This window comes from Rana temporaria, chromosome 13, assembly GCF_905171775.1.
Source record: "Rana temporaria chromosome 13, aRanTem1.1, whole genome shotgun sequence".
NCBI lineage: Eukaryota > Metazoa > Chordata > Amphibia > Anura > Ranidae > Rana > Rana temporaria.
This window is the reverse complement of record NC_053501.1, coordinates 71,249,213-71,266,519: the sequence shown is the minus strand read 5'-3', so window position 1 is coordinate 71,266,519 and position 17,307 is coordinate 71,249,213. Positions and strand designations below refer to the sequence as shown.

The 17,307-nt window shown below is 47.4% G+C and overlaps 1 protein-coding gene across 1 annotated transcript in view; it reads right to left on the bottom strand.

Moving 5' to 3' along the window:
* Window positions 1–16,643, bottom strand: part of BAHD1 (bromo adjacent homology domain containing 1) — a 109,039-nt gene extending 92,396 nt beyond the window's left edge. Inside the window, exon 1 of the mRNA XM_040333325.1 lies at window positions 16,451–16,643. The gene's annotated coding sequence lies outside the window, so the exon portion shown is untranslated. The remainder of the gene's footprint in view (window positions 1–16,450) is intronic.
* Window positions 16,644–17,307: the final 664 nt, after the last annotated feature.

Genomic DNA, 17,307 nt, shown 5'->3' with positions numbered 1-17,307 from the left:
TCACTTTCATCTTAAAGCCCTTCGCTGGCTGGTAAAATCCACACCAAGCTTTCAGCTGCAGTAGCCGCCCTGAGCGTGCTTTAACCCCCTGCTCACCACATACCTTGGAAGAGTGCTGCATATAGCACACGCTGCAACCAACACACAGATCTAAGCTCTTATAGTTTCCCTTCAAACCACACTAAACTGCAGTGCATGGATGTGAAGAAGCCACATAGGAAGTACTGGAGTTTCTAGCAACATTGCTTTGAGATGCATGTGAATAGGTCCTAAGTGAGCGAGCGCTGGCTGTCCGCTCAGCATTCTCCATGTGATCTCTCATACAATGATGGTAAAGGGGCATGTGAATAGGTCCTAAGTGAGCGAGCGCCGGCTGTCCGCTCAGCATGCTCCATGTGATCTCTCATACAATGATGTAACAGGTAAAGGGCATGTGAATAGGTCCTAAGTGAGCGAGCGCTGTCTGTCCGCTCAGCATGTTCCATGTGATCTCTCATACAATGATGTAACAGGTAAAGGGCATGTGAATAGGTCCTAAGTGAGCGAGCGCTGTCTGTCCGCTCAGCATGTTCCATGTGATCTCTCATACAATGATGTAACAGGTAAAGGGCATGTGAATAGGTCCTAAGTGAGGGAGCGCTGTCTGTCCGCTCAGCATGTTCCATGTGATCTCTCATACAATGATGTAACAGAAGAGAGCTCAATGAAAGAGACACTTCTGGGCAGATTCCAATGCAGTAACACACTGGAAGAAAGTGTTCCTACCTGGAATTTCAGGTTACACCTCTTGGTGAGTATTAGGATAATCATTGATAATATCTTTATACAACAAGGCTGGAAAAAATAATCCCAGCCAATTGGGAAAGGAGGGGCGATGTCATTGTATCCAGGCAGACTGGCTCCCTTTTGGTCTGTTACAGTCCACCTCCCCCCAAAAACACACACACACACACACACACACACACACACACGATCAGCATATAATGCAATGAACATCCCCTGCAGATTCTTCCTCCAGCTCTGTGTAGCGAGGTACAGACTTGGGGTTACAGAGCTGGGAAGAATGGTCAATGGATTAGGAGTGTGGTAATCACCGATTGAGAACTAGAAGTCAGAAGCCGTAGTTTATTCGCAGATATGTGAGCGAAGCCCCACAGTCACCAAATAAAAAATAAATAAAAAAAAGAACCGTGCTGCTTTTTCCTACACACACCTGAAAAGACAGAAACGTCCAGGAGATGTAACTCTCCTATTACCAGTTAGACTTCATGTACACGGAACATTTTTACAACCTATCCTAACTTGACAGATAGTAACCCACATTTAAAACCGTCCGTTTTGCCACGTTTAGAAGCGTTTCAATATATATATATATAATATTTTTTAAATGGCCAAAAACGAAAAGCGCATATAAACAAAATGCAGGTTACCGCGTTTAGCATCTGAAACTTCGGCGACTGAACTCATTTTTTTTTTTTTGCCTTTAAAAAAAAGGCCTATTAAACGCAACTGCCTAAAAACAACAATAAACGACCCTGTATACATGTACACATAGGATAACATTGAATGAGTTCAATGAAACAAGTGTCCAACTGCCTCTGAACATCCGTTTAGCAGCAGCAGTGTACATGGGGCCTTAGACTTCATGCACACTTTTTTTGAAAGCCTTTTCTCCATACAGAAAAAAGCAGCTTAAACTGGGTTCACACTGCTGCGAATTCTTTTGCGAATTTGAGCCGTTGCGATCGCTCAAATTTGCATGTCATTAAAATAACATTGTTTTCCATGAGTGTCGTTCACATCATTGCAGTGCGAATCTAAGCTGCGGAAAAAAAGGGTCCTGTGTGAGTTTGATCCGTGTGCGATGCAAATTCAGCTCTATAGAATGGCATTCCCCGAAAATCACGGCCGCGAATCGCGGCAAATTCGCAGCTGCAAAATGGTGCAATTTTGAATTTGCAGCAGTGTGAACCTAGCCTTAAAACACACAAACAGCCATGTTTTTCACAAGCATTTGTTCAGGTTTACACACTTGGTGCATTCTATTGGTCAGAATATACATTGATTCTGCCCATTAAAAACACAAATGCATGCTTTTTTCCTGCCCATGTGCGCCTCTTAAAACGTGGCAAGTGATGTGTTTTCCCCCCTATCTTTACATGCCTAAAACTTCGGCGACTGAACTCTTTTTTTTTTTTTCCTTAAAAAAAAAAAAAAAAAGGCCTATAAAATGCAACTGCCTAAAAACAAACAGTGAACGACCCTGTATACATGTACACATAGGATAACATTCAATGAAACAAGTGTCCAACTTCCTGTACATGGACACAGAGGGAGCAGTAAGGGCATTTAAATGCAGAAGGAAAAACAAAAAATTAAACAAGCCTTTATAAGCTGCACAAGGCCTTTGTATACAAGCCAGGAAAACAGCATTTCCGATGGAGGTCAGCACTTGCAGCCAATGCATTGATCAGAATACAGTATATGTTACGCGATTTTTAGTGCTTCTAATCATCAATGATCAGATCAATAAGTCACATCTACAAGCAGACGGACTGTGGATTTTCAGAAATCGCCATCAATGTAATTTCTAGGAGGAAGAAAATCCTTTTTAATTCTCCTTTAGAAGTCTTCTACAGGTAAAAGATTTCTTTAGAAGGATCCACTAGGTGAATCTGTAGAGAGGTATGGAGCACATCAGTGTATATACGACAGAACAATAAAAAAATCAATCACTATGGTGTAACACAGACACCGATCTGTATCATTTCAGCCACAAATTAGAAGAGTGTCGAGGAGAATCCGCACAACTGACATTTACTCATCATTTAGAAAACGAGACAATTTCACATTCTTAGCGGCTTTGATGATCTTACACCGATCCCCCAGCGTGAGGCCATTACCCTTCCTGTGACAGCAGATATATCATTCAATTCCCATCAACATCGCATTAATCAAGAAATCAAAGGTAAGTGCCCCGGGCTGACCAGGTTATACAGAGGTAAGTGCCCCGGGCTGACCAGGTTATACAGAACACCCAATCACTTGTATAGTTATGAGTGTGAGGTTTGTTTACATCGGTGTTGCTCACTTTTCAGAGACGCGATATTACTGCCACCTCCAGAATGGCTGTTTTTTTTGTTAAGAAGAAGAAGAATAATAATAATAATAATAATAATAATAATAATAATAATAATAATAATAATAATAATAATATCAGTCAAAACGGGGTGTTTGACCTAGTGTTTTACGGCGGCTGGTCCGCTAGTGGATAAATACTTTCAATATGTGGGCAAACAGGCAGGTCCTTGCACTACATAATTAAAAAGGTAAATCTAAATGGAAATTGGAAAAAAAAAATTGTATAATGTGTAGCCAGGTTAACCCTTAAAGCAGACTATCAATCCTTAGATGTGGTGGGTGTATTCATTTTTCTCCCCCCCCCCCCCCTCTGCTTTCACCTAGTGATCTGGCCAGTAACACCTCTGCTGTATTAGAGCGTCAGCATTTTGGACGAAGGAGCAACAGATACACCTTTGGATAGAAGCATTGTCAATCAGGGGGGGGGGCGCATTATATGTACTAGCAGATTTAGATACACTAAAAACAAATTGAAACTGAACTCCAGCTAACACTTTAGAAAAAATTACAATAACACTTTTTTGGAACCACACCACAACCGCATTGCAGGGTCGTTTTGTACCATGCACTCCAGTGCGAAATACTGCGATTGTGATGTTATTGGGCTGTCGGTAACTTTGTACTGACACCTGCAGCGGATTGCAAACAGTATATTGCAATGCAGTGCGGTAAAAAAAGTGTAGGGCTCACTGCGTTTCCCACACCACATGTGTGAACCGGGGCTAAAAGCTGACCATTGTAAGCACTCCTGCCAGTGCTAAATGGTTTGTCTTAACCCTTTAACTGCTACATCTGCAGGACAGTTTGTTCTGTTGAAAAACAATTACTGGCCAGATCACTAGGTGAAAATTAAGAAAAGTAAACCTAAAAATGAAAATGAATGCAGACATCACATCTAAGAATAGGTAAGCTGCAATATAATAAATCTTTTTCTACTTTGAGAGCACATGTCGCACCCCATTAAGGCCCCTTTCACACTGAGGCGGTGGGTGCATCAGCGGTAAAGAACCACTATCCCCCGCTAGTGGCTGAGAAAGGGTTAAAGCCACCGCAAATCGCCTCTAGAGAGGCAGTATAGCCGCAGTGCCCATTTCAATGGGCAGGAGCGGTATACACACCGCTCCAAAGATGCTGCTAGCAGGACTTTTTTTTACCGTCCTGCTAGCGCTCCGCTCCAGTTTGAAAGCTTTCGGGGCTTTCACACTGGAGAGACAGCAGCAGCTGTTTCCGGGCGTTTTGCAGGCACTATTTTTAGCGTTATATCGCCAAAGCACCCCAGTGTGAAAGGGGTCTTAGTACAATGGAACCGTTCTAATAGGAGCAACTTGAGCCGTTCCAACTTGGAAAAAGGTTCCTGCACTACTTTTGGTCTGTCTTCGGCACGACCAGCATTGACTTCTGTTAGGCTGGCTTCACACAGAGGCGGTTTTCATGTGTTTTTGCGCTAGAAATAGCCTCTAAATAACGCCTGAAAACCACCTCCCATTCATTTCAGTGGGACTTTTCAGTCCTTGCAGAGCATTCTGAAAAGTCCTGCAAGACGCATCTTTGGGGCAGTTTAGTGATACAGATACACCGCTCCCAAAATGCCCTGCCCATTGAAATTAATGGGAAATGCTTCCAAAGCGCCTGAAAAAAAACGTTTTGGAAGCACTGCAACACGGGCGCTTTTAACCCCTTCATTGGCCATTAGCAGGGGGTTAAAAGCACCCTACTAGCGCTCGAAAAGCACTGAAAAAGCGGCGCTAAAGCACGGTTAAAATGAGCGCTGCTTTAGCGCTCATGCTCGGCGGCCCCAGTGTGAAAGTAGCTTTAAAGAAGTCATATGCAAGTCGTGCCAAAGTCAGGCTGGGATGTTGGGTTGAAGTCATGACAGTGTGAACTGGGCCCTAAAGTCAAAGTGATATAGCCGTTGATTACGGGCGGCACGGTCCTAGGGCCCCAGGGCCTGCATCTGGGCTCTCCAGCTTATACTGAAAGCCAAGGACCCACATCGGAGAGCGTCAATATAGCAACCGGGAGGAACATCCACCCCTTGATCTCCTCTGCACAGAATGAAACCAGAAGCAACAACGATTTTGTCATTGGCTGATAGGCCGGTTACATGCTTCCCTGGATAGCTCTGCTCAGTTAGAATCTTTGGAGGTCAGGGGAGACATTGTGATAGCAATAAAGACTTACATTAAAAATAAATAATAACCGTAGCCCCCACTGCCTTGCACACACCCACAAATACAAACATGTGCCCATGTGAGGTATCACCATGAGTAAGAGCAATATTTCTAGCACCACCAACGCTCACAGTTAACTCTAAACAAACAAGCTGTAAAAGTTTTTATGCCGATTTGTGGGTACTGTAGTCTTTTCAATATCACCGGAGTATGAAACTTTAATGCAGAGCTATAGGCAAAACTTTATTTTTTTTGTATAGAGCAAAGGAGGGTTTAAATCTGTCAGATTTATTTTTTGTGTCCCATTGTGGAGATTTACTAGAGCTGTACGATTCTGGTCAAAATGAGAATCACGATTCTTTTGCTTAGACTAAAGATCACGATTCTCAAAAACTGAATGCCAGAAACCCCCCTTCCAAATACACACTACAGTTGTACAGAACTTTGAGAATCCCAGGTATCCATCCAGCGGCGCAGGCTGCTGACGTCGGTTCCGATATCGGCGTCATTTGCATTCCGCGCTGGTAACGTGGAACAGGCGGTGACACAGAAGAATCGCGGGTCATCCTGCGGGGAGAATTGAGATTGCGATTCTCTCCGCGTTTAATCGTGAAGCTCTAAGATTTACCCTCACTTCCTGTCCCAAAGCCAAAACAGGAAATGAGAGGAAACCCCCCAAAAATAAGGGAATATCTTGGTGCCCCCCCAGGTCACCAGAAAGTGTCCTCATTGGAAGATATCCCCTCTATTACCCTTCTGGAGGCAACCCAAAATTTGGGGTATTATTTCACTTTCAATAGTGATAAACAGGACAAAAAAAGAGAGGAAGACTCTCCCAATAGGGACACAGACTGCTGCTCTAATCCCTCTCCACTCTATCCAAACAAAAATAATAAAAATTTGCCTTTAAGTTATACTTTTTAGACTTGACATGTTTGACATCCATTTACTCGACAACGCCTTATGTTTTAAATTTTACCCAAAATTTACAATTTACAAAGTTTACACAAAAATAAATTGTAATATATTTTATCCTGAAAATATGCATTAATAGTTGTGCAAATACTGTACAACATAAAAAAATGCTTTTAGAAAATATATAAATGTTCTGGGGGATTTAAGGACTTGAGATATTGTTCTAGTGCCAAAGTGGTTAAATCACACATTGACAAACCACATAAGATTGGAGCCAGCACCATTATCTATTACTATTAAAATTAATGGTCTACGCTTTCAGAAAATAGGTTTGGTGTTAATCTTTAGGTCTAAAATATGCAAAAAAAAAATAAAATAAAAAAGTCTCACGCAAAAACGGCTCTGGCAGCAAAAGTGTTAAACCAGATGTCCCACATAGGGGAGTGTCTCAAACATTAGGACTGCCGTCACACCTGTGTTTAAGCCCCACCCCATTCACAGTACCCCAAAACACACAATGCAAAAAAAACACACACACGCCATGCTCAAACAGGAGCGTGATCATCTATGGCGCATTTGTCACTGGTGGGGCAGCCCTATAATGAATGGGCTTCCTAACACACACATTAGAGCGGCGCCTGATGTCTCACAGCACTAGTGTGAATAGGGGTGGTGTGTGGTGTGAAAAGAAAAAAAAAAATGATCTGCTTGCTACACATTTATTCAAGTTCTCAGTACAACGAATGCAAGATGCAGGTGAACTGTAAATTGAGCCACACGGCACAGGAGGGTGAATGCAGCCTTAGGGTACAGCCAGATGAAGTTCACAAAGATTTCTCTTATGGCAAGAAAAGGAAGGACAACGTTAAAGAAAACCCGTGCTTTAGAGAAATGGTTTAAAAAGAAGCAGAGAGGAAAGGGCATTTGGAAGAAGTAAAGCTGTGATAAGAGTGAGATCCTCCCTCTCAGGGATTGGTGTTCATACAACTGCCGACACGCTGAGCTCAGCCATGAGATATAACAAGCAGAGCTCTCAGCCTGGAAGACCTCCATGCATGCTGACTACAGGCTCAGCCAGCTAAGCTGTGGTATTTGCCAAAACCATCATCATTTTTAGTGGCTTATTTTATTATTAATATAAATATATATATATATATATATATATATATATATATATGCATCCCATTACCTACCTAAGCCCCTTCTCTCTTCAGCGATGTCCATGTTCCCCTCAGCCATCAAGGACACTCCTCTTTATTGGCCGAAACAGAGCAGTGGCGCCATTGGCTCCCATGGCTGCCAAAGTCAGCCAGCCAATCAGGGGAAGAGAGGGGGCGGGGCCAGGTCTCCATGTCTGAATGGATACACACAGAGCTCTGGCTTGGCTCAGGTGCCCCCTGTAGCAAGCTGCTGGCTGAGGGGCACTCAAAGGAGGGAGGGACTAGGAGCACCAAAGGGGGACCCAAGAAGAGGAGGACCGGACTGCTCTGTGCAAAACCAACTGCACAGAGGTGGTAATTATAACAACATGTTTGTTATTTTATTTTTATTTTTTAAACAAGCTTTTACAATCACTTTAAGTTCAATTCAAATAGCGAACACACCAAGATAAGGATTACTTATTTTCAAAAAAAGTGGCATTTATTTTCAGCTAAATTCAATGAGAATTAAAAGAAGTCACATGGCTAGGGAGAGCCTTATCCATGTGTTAAAGCTTTGTGAATAGAGCATTGTATAACCCAATCAACTAAAGCTGGGAATGTCAGCTAGTTCCCGAGACTCGTTCGGTGGGTGTCCCTATCGGGAATCTTCCAGCCAACTTCCCTCGACTGAAAGATTGAAGGGCTAAGCTGGGTGGAAAATGGGTGGCAGAATAGCACCTGCATATTGGCACCACCAGTTGTCAAAATACAATATCTGCAGCAGGAGACTCTTTCAACTATGCTAAATAGGAGAAATCTGTTTAAAAAAAAAAATCTATACACTGTATATGTACTGGCAGCTTTCAGTGATTGTAAAGTCTTGTTTGAAAACATTTTTTTAATAACAAACAAGTTATTCTTACCTGCTCTGTCCAGTTGGTTTTGCACAGAGCATCCCAGATCCTCCTCTTCTCTGGTCCCTCTTCTGCTGCTCCTGGCCCCTCCCTCCCATTGAGCGACCCCCCACAGCAAGCAGCTTGCTACGGGGGCACCCACGCCAAGCTGCAGCTCCCTGTGTAGGGGTTTCCTCTCATTTCCTGTTTGGATTTAGGACATGGAGCTGCCATTCGGCCCCTCTAACTGACTTTGACAGCTGCGGTAGCAAATGTCTTAGCCAATCGAGTCCCAGATGGCTGGGGGATTTGTGTAGATCACTGGACAGAGAAGGGGCTCAGGTAGGTATTAGGGGGTGCTGGGGTGGCTGCTACACACAGAAGGCTTTTTATCTTAAATGAATAGAATGTGTTAAGATTAAAAAAAATTTCCCTTTAAAACTCCTTTAAGTCTCCCGTCTCAAGCCTAAGCTCCCGGCTGGTAACAGACACGCTGCTTTGTTCTTTCATGTAACACTGACAGCCCCCTATGTTATGACAGATTTCTGTGTCAGTTATTATCTATGAGATTAGTCAGGGGATCAGATTTCCCTTTAGACCAGGGGTGTCCAACCTCCAGCCCTAGACAGCTCCAACACAAAATCATAAACTTACTTAAAGCGGATGTCCGCTGAAAAAAATATATTAAAAGCCAGCAGCTACAAATACTGCAGCTGCCGACTTTTAATATTAGGACACTTACCTGTCCTGAGGTCCAGCTCCGTCCACAGCAGATGACGAGCGATCGCTCGTCACTCTGCTGCTGCCCCCCGCCATCCTCAGTGAGGGAACCAGGAAGTGAAGAGCTCCGGCTTCACTGCCCAGTTCCCTACGGCGCATGCGCGAGTCGCGCTACACCTGCCGACTGGCTCCCGCTGTGTACTGGGAGCCGAGTGTTCCCAGAACACAAAGGGGGGGATGGGAGGTGACGTCATGCCCGCAGTCTGCCCGAGACTGTGTGGCCGGAAATGGGTGCAAATACCTGTCTTTAGACAGGTATCTGCACCCCTCTCCTCGCTAAAAGGTGTCAAATGTGACACGGGAGGGGGGGGGGAGGGTTCCGATCAGTGCGAGTTTCACTTTAGGGTGGAGCTCTGCTTTAAAAATGGTGATTATTTGGGAGAGGAATTTTTGGCAAAAAAAAAAAAAAAATGCGTCTATACTTTGGAAACAAAATACAAAAAAAAAAAATCCAAATCCTAAATATCTGATGAGCCCCTTGAGAATTCATTAAGAATTGCCACTACAGCCATCCAACCAGATATTGATGCTTTCATCAAAAAAAGTCAAATATTGCACTAGTTTTAGGTTGTTTTACAATTATTTTCTTTTATTAAAAAATAGATGATAGGTACTGTATACGAGCGACTGTTAACTTGTGATCTGACTGACGTGTTATGCTTCTCAGCTAACTTATTGTAAAGCCCCATACACAAGGACAGAATGTCGGGGGGGGGGGGGGGGTCATTGGTCGGTACAAAAAAATACCAGCCGACATTTTGTCCATGTGTATTTCAGTCTGGAAAACCAGCAGCCAATCCACTCCGTGTTTTCAGCTAATGGCAGAGAGCGCTGATCAGAGTGTTCTGGCGAGGGAACCGTCCCCATGTTTGAACACAACAGCTCAGCGGTGGGAGATCACTGGACTAACCTCACATAGTTAGTACAGTGGCTCCCAACAGGAACACAGCTTTCCCGCTTCTAGTTTTGTAAAGGCTCCCCCTTAAAACACGCGTAATCTACTTCATTGTTACAATATATGCATGCAACCATGTGTATAGATGCACAAACATGCAGATTCTGGTAGATCAGAAGCTCAATAATGGCATGCAATACCAAGCTGCGGTTTCCACAGCGAGCAAAATCTCATGTATTAAGGAGGAGATATGGACTCCAGAGAGAGATCATTTTGCCCCTGTACAAATCATTCGTAAGACCTCATCTGGAATATGCAGGTCAGTTTTGGGCTCCAGTTCTCAGAGGATAATCGGGGAACTGGAGAAAGTGCAGAGAAGGGCAACCAAACTGATAAGAGGCATGGAGGAGCTCAGCTATCAGGAAAGAGAGGAACTGAATTTATTATCTCTTGAGGAGATTAAGTTGGAAAATTATCGACATACCGTATATACTCGAGTATAAGCCGAGATTTTTAGCCTTTTTTTAAGAGCTGAAAATACCCCCCTCGGCTTATATTCAAGTCAGTGTACCTGAAGGGCTGCAGGAATTCATTGTTTAAAAGTCGCGGCGTCCCCCTGGTCCCTTCCGTGATAGGCTGAACACAGTGTCTGCTGGGAAACGCCTATCACGGATGTCCTCTCATCCTCGGACTCGGTTTCCCAGCAGACACTGTGGTCAGTGTTTCCCACCAATCACGGATGTCTTTTCATCCTGGGGCAAGAGAACGTCCATGATAGGTGGAACACTGAACACACAGTGTCTGCTGGGAAACCGAGTCAGAGGATGAGAAGATGTCCGTGATAGGTTGCTGGGAAACGCCCATCACGGAACGGGACCAGGAGGAGACCGCGACTTTTAAATAATGAATGGATGCCCGCAGCCTGACAAAAAATTCAGGTACACCGACTTGGGCACAGTGAGGCAGCAATGGGCACAGTTGACCCTCTTTTCCGCTTACAGTGGCTGCTGCATTCTTACCCTAGGCTTATACTCAAGTTTTCCCAGTTTTTTGTGGTAAAATTTGGTACGTCGGCTTATACTCGGGTCGGCTTATACGCGGGACTATAAAATGGTCCATATAATGAACTTGGTGTTAAGTTATTCACTTTAAAGTCATCACAGAAGACGAGGGGCACTTTCTACTTTGAGAGGGGGAAAAAAAAAGAGATTCAATCTCCAAATCTGGGAAGGTTTCTTCACAGTAAGAGCTGTGAAAAGCTGGTTCTGGCCAGCTCAGTAATTAATAAAAAAAAAAAAAAAGGCCTGGGTTCTTTCCTAAGTGTACAGAATATTACTGGGTACTGACATTTATAGGTAAAGTTTATCCAGGGAACATCTGACTGCCTTTTGGGGGGATCAGGAAGGAATTTTTTCCCCTGCTGAAGAAAATTGGATCATGCTTTGCTGTTTTGTTTGTTTTTTTGCCTTCCTCTGAATCATCTGTGGGTATAGGATTGTGTATATAGGACTATTTTTTTTTTGGGGGGGGGGGGGTTGTTTCCCCTTTTATTGGTTTAACTAAATGGACTTGTATCTAGTGTTACCCAGACTATGTAACTATGTAAATGATTGCACAAACACAAGGTTTTCTATGTTATGGCTCTGTACTCGTCACTGTATTACAGACAACAATGCATCTATATGCAGATCGGTATTAATGTGGCTACTCCCATGTGAAAGAGACCTTTAGGGCCAATGACCTGTAAGAGAAGAGCTCTTATACTCTCAGGCAGCCCAGGTCTTCTACCTTCCCTCTGCTCCAGCACTGGGGCCACCATCATGTCTGGAAGTGTTGGCTGCTTGTGTCCCCCCCCCCCCCCCCATGCACAGTGGTTGTATGCGTTGACCTCTATTTTACTACAGCACCCAGCAGTGACAGAAAGCTCAAAGGAAGAAACCACAGAAAGTGGCAGGGGACACAGACATCTCACCCCCCCGAATATTCTGACAATGGCAGCAGCTCTTCAATGGAGCAAATGTAGAAGACACGGACCGATGGAGAGGCAAGGACTCCCCGATTCCCTTCACAGAAAACCTATAGATGTTTTAGACACATTGAGAAACAAGTGACGAAACGCAGAAGGCGGAGCCTTGTGACATTATCACTCACTAATAGGAAACACACCATCTCCCAGAGCCGAGTTCTTGTGGATACCTCTATATGACCGTTAAGGGGGCCATTTACACCCAATGTGTATATTTACTTGAGTGGATGGGAGCCAGCGCACCTACAATGGTGAGTGTCATTCTCAATTATCTTTTTAGAAATGAAGATTTTATACAGTTCAGCACTCAGCCAATTTCTCTAATTTTATGAGCGCTTTGTGTATGAGGTAAACAGTATAAAGTGAAGCAAGTGTCCCAGGAACAACATGGAAGCAGGCAGCTATACCCCTAAAGGGAAGGCTTTTATGGGCCTTCCTATGGAGCGCATAGTGTGACTGGTGGAGGGCACATGCTATCTGTGTTTGAAGAACACGGCATTCACAGAAGCTTGATATGATTTAAGGATCGTTATCACAGATTGCTTGGCAGGGTCACACTCTGGACTTTGCTTCACATAGACCTTATGTTATTTGTGTCATAGCCAGTAGTGGCTTTATTATCAGTTATTATTATTGTGCTCACTGAACCATACACAGTTATTACTGGCTTATCATTTAGGGGTTACCACCATCATAACAACATTGCAAGTGTTACCAATAATTGGTATACTTCCTGGCCCTTCAGAATTGGGATATTTTTGTTAGACGGTTATCACGTCCCTTTTATTGTCATCATATAGTATAGATGTTTTAGGTTAACCATGGCAGCTCCCATTGCCATCCCTGGCAGGAAACGTTCAATCCTCCCGTACATCACATTATTATACAAGTCCTGTGTACATTATTCCCTGTACAGATGTCACCAGGCTGTACATCAGGAGGAAATAAGGGCAATAAAAACAAGCAGACAACCTTCGGGGAAACTCATCTCAGCACACAGCTATGAAAACCTTCCAGACAATGCAGGACTGACAGAACCAGCGATCTCATCCACTGACCACAGAGACGGGCGCACATCAACCCCATCTGTATGTGGCTGTCCCTGCAAGGTGTTCCTGTAAGAGACACAGGATCCCATCTGTATGTGGCTGTCCCTGCAAGGTGTTCCTGTAAGAGACACAGGATCCCATCTGTATGTGGCTGTCCCTGCAAGGTGTTCCTGTAAGAGACACAGGATCCCATCTGTATGTGGCTGTCCCTGCAAGGTGTTCTTGTCAGAGACACAGGATCCCATCTGTATGTGGCTGTCCCTGCAAGGTGTTCCTGTAAGAGAAACAGGATTCCATCTGTATGTGGCTGTCCCTGCAAGGTGTTCCTGTAAGAGACACAGGATTCCATCTGTATGTGGCTGTCCCTGCAAGGTGTTCCTGTAAGAGACACAGGATTCTATCTGTATGTGGCTGTCCCTGCAAGGTGTTCTTGTAAGAGACACAGGATCCCATCTGTACGTGGCTGTCCCTGCAAGGTGTTATTGTCAGAGACACAGGATTCCATCTGTATGTGGCTGTCCCTGCAAGGTGTTCCTGTAAGAGACACAGGATCCCATCTGTATGTGGCTGTCCCTGCAAGGTGTTCCTGTAAGAGACACAGGATCCCATCTGTATGTGGCTGTCCCTGCAAGGTGTTCCTGTAAGAGACACAGGATCCCATCTGTATGTGGCTGTCCCTGCAAGGTGTTCTTGTCAGAGACACAGGATCCCATCTGTATGTGGCTGTCCCTGCAAGGTGTTCCTGTAAGAGAAACAGGATTCCATCTGTATGTGGCTGTCCCTGCAAGGTGTTCCTGTAAGAGACACAGGATCCCATCTGTATGTGGCTGTCCCTGCAAGGTGTTCCTGTAAGAGACACAGGATTCCATCTGTATGTGGCTGTCCCTGCAAGGTGTTCCTGTAAGAGACACAGGATTCTATCTGTATGTGGCTGTCCCTGCAAGGTGTTCTTGTAGGATACACAGGATCCCATCTGTATGTGGCTGTCCCTGCAAGGTGTTCTTGTAGGATACACAGGATCCCATCTGTATGTGGCTGTCCCTGCAAGGTGTTCTTGTAGGATACACAGGATCCCATCTGTATGTGGCTGTCCCTGCAAGGTGTTCCTGTAAGAGACACAGGATCCCATCTGTATGTGGCTGTCCCTGCAAGGTGTTCCTGTAAGAGACACAGGATCCCATCTGTATGTGGCTGTCCCTGCAAGGTGTTCTTGTAGGATACACAGGATCCCATCTGTATGTGGCTGTCCCTGCAAGGTGTTCCTGTAAGAGACACAGGATCCCATCTGTATGTGGCTGTCCCTGCATGGTGTTCCTGTAAGAGACACAGGATCCCATCTGTATGTGGCTGTCCCTGCATGGTGTTCCTGTAAGAGACACAGGATCCCATCTGTATGTGGCTGTCCCTGCAAGGTGTTCCTGTAAGACACAGGAGTCCATCTGTATGTGGCTGTCCCTGCAAGGTGTTATTGTCAGAGACACAGGATCCCATCTGTATGTGGCTGTCCCTGCAAGGTGTTCCTGTAAGACACAGGAGTCCATCTGTATGTGGCTGTCCCTGCAAGGTGTTCCTGTAAGACACAGGAGTCCATCTGTATGTGGCTGTCCCTGCAAGGTGTTCTTGTCAGAGACACAGGATTCCCAGGGATAAGGATGGGGCAGAAGTCAGGGAAGACGTTGTACACAGGAACAAGGCAGAACACAGGTACTCCCCAGGATGGAAATGGGGCTGCACTTAAGGACTAGCAGGGGATGAGGATAGGGACACAGGGGCCGGCAGAGGGTGGGAGGGTACACAGGGGCCTGGGGGGATGGGGATGATACAGTACACAGGGATGGAGTGCAGAAAAGGACTGGCAGGGTGCACTCCATCATTGCCAGTACACATGGATTGGCAATGGTGGGAATGGGGTGCACATATAGACTGGCAGGGATGGGGAAGTACACAGGGGCTGGCAGACATAAGGATGGAGCAATACACAGGGGCTCAGGCAGTACCCATGGACTGGCAGGGATGGGGCAGTACCCATTGACTGGCAAGGATAACGTGTACACAGGGACAAGGATGGGGCAGCACGCAGGGGACTGGCAGAGATGGGGAAGCACGCAGAGATGAGGATGGGGCGTATAATACTCATGGACTGGCAGGGATGGGGCAGCATACAGGGACTGGTAGGGATGGGGCAGCATGCAGGGACTGGCAGTACACATGAACTGGCAGGGATGGGGGCAGCGTGCACGGACCGGCAGGGATGGGGGCAGCACGCAGGGACGGGGCAGCGCGCAGGGACGGGGCAGCGCGCAGGGACGGGGCAGGGATGGGGGCAGCGCGCAGGGACTGGCAGGGATGGGGGCAGCGCGCAGGGATGGCATGGGCAGCGCGCAGGGACTGGCAGGGATGGGGGCAGCGCGCAGGGACTGGCAGGGATGGGGGCAGCGCGCAGGGACTGGCAGGGATGGGGGCAGCGCGCAGGGACTGGCAGGGATGGGGGCAGCGCGCAGGGACTGGCAGGGATGGGGGCAGCGCGCAGGGACTGGCAGGGATGGGGGCAGCGCGCAGGGACTGGCAGGGATGGGTGCAACGCGCAGGGACTGGCAGGGATGGGGCAGGGACTGGCAGGGATGGGTGCAACGCGCAGGGACTGGCAGGGATGGGGCAGGGACTGGCAGGGATGGGGGCAGCGCGCAGGGACTGGCAGGGATGGGGGCAGCGCGCAGGGACTGGCAGGGACGGGGGCAACGCGCAGGGACTGGCAGGGACGGGGGCAGCGCGCAGGGACTGGCAGGGACGGGGGCAGCGCGCAGGGACTGGCAGGGACGGGGGCAGCGCGCAGGGACTGGCAGGGACGGGGGCAGCGCGCAGGGACTGGCAGGGATGGGGGCAGCGCGCAGGGACTGGCAGGGATGGGGGCAGCGCACGGGGACTGGCAGGGATGGGGCAGAGCGCAGGGACTGGCAGGGATGGGGCAGAGCGCAGGGACTGGCAGGGATGGGGGCAGCACGCAGGGACTGGCAGGGATGGGGGCAGCGCGCAGGGATGGGGGCAGCGCGCAGGGACTGGCAGGGATGGGGGCAGCGCGCAGGGACTGGCAGGGATGGGGGCAGCGCGCAGGGACTGGCAGGGATGGGGGCAGCGCGCAGGGACTGGCAGGGATGGGGGCAGAGCGCAGGGACTGGCAGTACACATGGACTGACAGGGATGACGTGCGGTGGTTGCGGCAGGTACATGACGTACATGTGGATGTGCAGACTCCCCTCCTCCGCCCCTAGGGGCGCCACCTGCTCCTGTCACCATCCCCCCACCTGAGGTCCCCCCATACCCGGTCCGCTCCCCTAAACCACCACTGCTCCCCTCACACCCCGCCCCTCTCTCTTCTCACCCGCTGGGGTCCCTCGTGCTGTCACCATATTCCCGCCCACGCCACTGTCACGCGCCTACCTGTCACGCAGTGAGTCCTCCGGGCACAGGTCCGGGGAGGGCGGCCGTCCGTCCGCGGGGATGAAGTGAAGGTGGGAGGGCTCCGGGTGACAGAGGAGGGAGGGTTTCCAGCCTCCGGGATCCGCTACGCCGCAGCTCGCACTGACTCTATCTTCCTGCTACGCCCCCTGCAGCCAATGGCTAACCTCCGAACAGATCCAGCCAATGCCTGAAGGGAGCTCGGCTAACTTGACCGGCCAATAGGAGTAGGACGGACGGAGGCCCTGACCAATGACGAGGGCGGACAGTGCAGGTAGCCAATGATTAAGTTACCGTAGCAGAGGGCCAATTGGGAGGGGAACGGAGTGTGACAATCAGCCAATTATAGTATGGGCTGTGGCCCTGCCTGACACGCCTATGAGATGGTGAGCTCGCTGAGTAACCCTGTCACCAAGGAGAACATCGTAGCTCCTGTCACCTGGCCCCGCCCCTCCCCGCGTGCCAGCACACCCCAACATCCCGGCTAGGGACAGTGGGCTCCCCATCACCGGTCATCTACTGCCTGGGACTCCTCATATCCACTCATCCCAGCTGTCAGGACGCATCTCCACCACTGGTGTCCGTTCGCAGAAACGGAAATGGACCGATCACATCCACACTTCTCTCAGTGGAACCCTTCGTCGTACAATGCATATTATCATCATCAATGGACATCATCAATACTATCATCATCATAATCAATGGACATCATCATCAATACTATCATCATCATAATCAATACTATCACCATCAATGGAAATCATCATCAATACTATCATCATAGTCATTATCATAAATACTATCATTGTCATCAATGAACATCCTCATCATCATCACCA